This window comes from Anopheles darlingi, chromosome 2, assembly GCF_943734745.1.
Source record: "Anopheles darlingi chromosome 2, idAnoDarlMG_H_01, whole genome shotgun sequence".
NCBI classification, from domain to species: domain Eukaryota; kingdom Metazoa; phylum Arthropoda; class Insecta; order Diptera; family Culicidae; genus Anopheles; species Anopheles darlingi.
The window spans coordinates 69,763,557-69,768,556 of NC_064874.1; the positions used below are offsets into that span (position 1 = coordinate 69,763,557).

General features: G+C 48.4%; 1 protein-coding gene and 1 non-coding gene across 4 annotated transcripts in view; both read left to right on the forward strand.

Moving 5' to 3' along the window:
* Nucleotides 1–5,000, forward strand: part of LOC125952409 (uncharacterized) — a 310,728-nt gene that overhangs the window by 243,107 nt on the left and 62,621 nt on the right. The gene's annotated exons all lie outside the window — the stretch shown is intronic.
* Nucleotides 4,123–4,202, forward strand: Trnal-uag (transfer RNA leucine (anticodon UAG)). The gene has a single exon. It is a non-coding gene; the product is annotated as a tRNA-Leu (tRNA).

Here is a 5,000-nt window from a genome sequence, read left to right on the forward strand (position 1 = left end):
CGTTGTCATCAAGAAGCTAAAGACGGCCCTGACCGTGGCTGTAAGCTTTGTTGATGTTTAGATAAACGAAACAAGGCAAACGCTAGCAGCAACTACAAGACGGTTAATCTCGCGGGATATCGCCGGTCCAGTGGGGGAGTGTTTTGCATTTCTGCGACACCGTCGAACGACTTCCGTTCGCCACCGCTGTCTAAGGATTATGGTGACCACGGGAATTAGGGTAAAGTGTTTCGCTCACTCAAAACAACATCCTCACCCGAACCGATGTGACCACACCTGACATGATTCCGGGGATTTTTGGATAGATAAATGGTCCCAGTGTTCGGTCCTCAACAACACCAGATCCCTCCACACCGCATGCTCAAGTGACTGAAGTTTATTTTTAATAATTGCGGTTTTTGGCAGACAAGGGATTCAGCCGAGATCAGGTCATTTCTCGCTTGTCTACAACATGCAAACATGGGCCAAAAGGATCTACAGTTAACACCAAGAGCAGAGAGATTGGATTGATTATGTAGTGCCGATGTATGTATTTAGTTGCATCCGGAAACCCCGACCCGGAGCTCAGCAACATGCGTCCGATCGAGAGAAAGACAAACAGTAGTTAATCTTTGGACTAGTGTTCCATTTTAAATATTACTACCGTGACCCGCGCGAGGATGTCCCAGCACGCGAGGACACAATGGAGAGGACCCTCTTCCACCATTAACCGACACACGCACCGCGCTTCGTACTAAATCATGAGCGATGATCGCGTCACGGTGATTTGGCCTGCCTGCGTGCGTGCGTGCGTGCTCAGTCGGTGGCCACCGTGTGGTCAGTGTTTATAAACATGCTTTTATTTATATCGGAATTTTATTGTGCAAAGCACACAACACCGACCCCCGCGGGCCCATGGACTTAAGATGCTCGTTCGAGAGAAAGAGCGGGAGAAAGGTCAGGCAAAGGTCTGATCTGTGCATCCGTCATTCCGAACTTGCCAGGACGATGACGTGCTTGAACCATCGCGTGCCATAATGGCATCACGCACGGTGGTCAATGATGCTGCGCTCTGCGATTCCTGGAAAAAAGAAATTGTTCTATTTGCTGATTTTTAAGTTAATGTGAATTGGCCAAAGGACCCTTAGAATGTATGAAACGAACCGATCCGGATCGACCAGTGGACACGTGTACACTGATAACACTGACGCCTTTCACAGAGCTCCCATTATCAGATCACTTCGAATCGATCGCCATCACGATCGGAATCCGCCATTGCAGTGGCGTCGCTTTTACGCCTTATCAGAAGCACTTCTTTCCTCTAGACAAGTCCTTCCACAGCCTCCGACGTGGATTGCAATAATTAATGCGATGTTTACTGATTTCCCCCTGCTGCGCGCGCTTCTCTTTCGGGATTAGACTGGCTCAGAGCATGTTTTGATGGCCATAGGAACTACTGGCAGCCATCCGTTGATGGTCGCCGTATTACGATGTTTTCTTTTCGGAGCACTACTCGCGATTGCAACCAGCGATTGCAAAGTGCACCGATCAGTAGTGCAGGTTCATGGAAGAACATCCCCCGGCCAGAGTGTGCAGCATCTAGTGCTTGCAGGGCTTGGGATAATGGGTGGTCTTGGTCCTTTTCCGGATTCGACTAAACCAGCCTTGGCGCTGTCCGTTGGCCGAAGCTGTTTACGGTTTCAGATGCTTTGTTTTTCCCTTTCCTCGTCCTTCAACTGCTGTTGTAGGAAGAGAGACTGATTTTAATGATCGAAGTTCTTTTTTGCATGCCTGAGCTTCTGCGTGTTGTTAATGTTCCTTCTGGTGTTTAATAAATAGGCAAGTTATGTTGGCACCACCGTCAACTAGCTTATTATTTAATGAAGAGTGTATTCACCGCACTCATCGGTGACGGCGAAATCTAGTGCCTCGTACAATTACTAAACATACTTTGAATATTTCATTTTATGACCACACAAATTACCCTCTAAAAAAGCCTAAAACAAAAACTTTAATGTTTATAAATCTGAAAAAAAAAACATAATTCTTTCCTTTCTCCTAACTCATTTAGGCTGTACAATGTTCGCTTAAATTTAAGTGGGAGAAATTCAGTATGTTATAAGTAGTTGGCATAGAATGTCTAAACAGACAATCTGAATGCAATGAATCACTTGGATTTAATATAACGCAAAAACTATGCAGTCAGTAAGAGACTCGTGGCGGTTCTAGTACACTTACCAGATTTATTATCAGATTGGAAACCCAAGGTCTGTGTCCGTCTGATTAGGCCGCGCATGACGCATAGCAAACCGAGCCACTCTCGTCCTTAAGCGGATTGATGAGGAGAACTGCAGTGAAAGGTTATCACGATGCAGTGCCTCGTGTCCGCCAGAGACCAGCTTGCCATCAACCCTCACCAACCAACGGCAAATCGGTCAAGATCACGTTGTTGCCATATGCCCGTCAAGTGACGGCTCTTGGGAATTACGGCAGGACAAAATGCCGTAAGTTTTCAATCTTCTTGGCTGTTCTTCCAGTTTTCAGAGGAAAATGCAGCAGCTGGTACTTTACGCGAGACGATGTTTTGTGGCCAACAATACGGAAAGCTTGTTCCACCACGTTTCCAAAACGGGTAAACCTGGCACATCACAAGCGCCATGATGTAAATTCAACCAATAACCCCTGGTCGGATACGAGGACTTAAGGTGTCCGCTTCCGAGTGGTCTACCAAGCCAGATCGGTATTGGAAGCAACGGTATGATTACGGAACCGAATCCTACTTGCCACTTTCAAAGACTTGACACACCGGAATACACAATAGCAGCGGCGACCAAGGCCAGAAATAAATTACATGCATTTATGAAAACACATGTTCACGCCCGTTAACGCGTTGTCGTCACTCCGGCACCGGACCGGGATCTGCACCGTGTGTGCCGTGCGTGTCACCCCGAACGCTAGATGGTGTTGTGGCAATGCACGGTGACACTGCTTTCCGTGGAATCATTTTCCGAAGAACGTGGCCGAGTGCATTTCCCGTTCTCGTCCATTTCCGAGCACTATTCTCTCGGGATGGCGGGATTTGGAATCGTTGCATCCGCCAATCCCGGTGACGCTAACCCTATCATGGAGGTCTTATGGCTTGGATTGGATTTTTCCAAGATGGGGTTGGCCCATAACTCATCCTCCTGGGCAACCAGCGTCATCTTCGAGGGCTATGAAGCCTTTCACAGCTCGAAGCAAATGAAGGGGTCTTCTCCAAACAGTTAAAGGCCTCTCTATCTCAAACGCTCGGCAGCAGATGATGTACGGCGCAAGCTGCGTAGACTGCAGTTTGTGTGAGCGTTCGGTGGGCCGGTAGCGAGGAAAACAATATTTACGGAAAAGTGTCGCAACAGAAACCGACCGAAAAATGCACCCAAAATGTGTCCCCTGCTCTCTCTCTATCTGCTTTCCCGGAGCGTTCGTGGTGAGCACTTCGAGTATGTGTGTCCGTGTGTGCTCTTGGAATGCACCGTGGCAGCGAGGGAAGCCTATAATTTGTTTATTTTGCTCTGCATTGGGAGTAAAAATACCAAACAACTTAAATGTTATTAAATATTTGTCACTTTACCATCGATCATCCAGCACACAGAAGGGGGAGAGATAGAAGGCGAAGAAGGTGGAATGTGATGCAGCGCACCTCTTCTTTAGTGGCGGCATCCAAATGGTGCAGTGCAATCGATATTGACGTGATTATTACGAGGAGCGCGCGTCATCGGGTTGCTCGGAACGGAGGTTCGGCCCCAGCTATGAGTAATGGGTGCACACATGATGCTCGCCCCTAAGAAGCGAGGTAAGATGATGGGACTTAATTGTCGCGCCTCTTATGGAAATGGAAACCAGCTCGCGCTCGTAGCTTATCCTCCGTTAGTTAAAAACGACCGTAGGATGTCGCCGCGTTTCATCATAATTCATGCTCTTTACACATGAATCTCTCACGGACGCACCGATAATTAGGAACATCCACTTCTCTATGGTTCTATGAGGCAGTTCGTATAAGGATAACGTTTTGATAAAGGGTTCGCGTGTCGTCAGATGAAACGTGGTATACATTCCAACCAATAGCCAAACCCGTACGCCTCTATGATCGCCTCGGGACCGGAAGGCAGCGTGGCCGAGCGGTCTAAGGCGCTGGTTTTAGGCACCAGTCAGAAATGGCGTGGGTTCGAATCCCACCGCTGTCAAGAATGAGCGACGCAAGTGCGTCCTTTTTTTATTATCGCGCTTTGCAACATGATGAACAAATAGTGTGTGTGTGTGTGTGTGAGTGCCATTAGTAATCGATAAGTTGATAATTACTTTATGCAAAAATATATTTCCATTGTCACAATCGAAATATTCCAACGTTTCCTTCCCGCCTTCCCCATTTACCGAGTCCACAGGAACTCCATCTCTCATATCTTTCAACACTTCATCACGCGCTAGCAAAACGTCTTCATCAGCTCACGTCTTCGCATTAGCATCGGGCCTCACAGCATCGATGCCCGCGCGCCACCATCGTTCGGTTCTCGTAGGTAATTCGAGCTCTCTCTCCGAGTGCACTGGTTAGTGCTGGCTGGCGCATAAATCATGACTTAAGCATGTTTCGTCCAAACATTTCCTCAGCATCAGTTGGCGGTGAGCACATTACCGGGCAGCCAGCAGCCTACCGCCTTTGCCACTCTTCAGTCCATTCGGAAGCCCGGCTCATTTGTCGGTGTCCAATTGCTTCGGACGCTGCGCGCGTCGCATAAATATTATGCTCTCCTAGCTAACGCTGCTGTTGCCGCACAGGCAGAGGAGGAACACCCGGCCGTCGTCGTAACCGATCGGAGACGCTGGACCACTGGTACCGGTTCCTGCTGCTGGCGTGGTGTCAATTGGCTGGTTCAACCCGTCCATCACCCACAGTTACAGCCTCCCCACGACTCTACACACTCGGTACAGTCACGATCAAAAGCGCTTAAAGTGCAATTTCTCATCTCTCTACTCTTCAGGCCCCA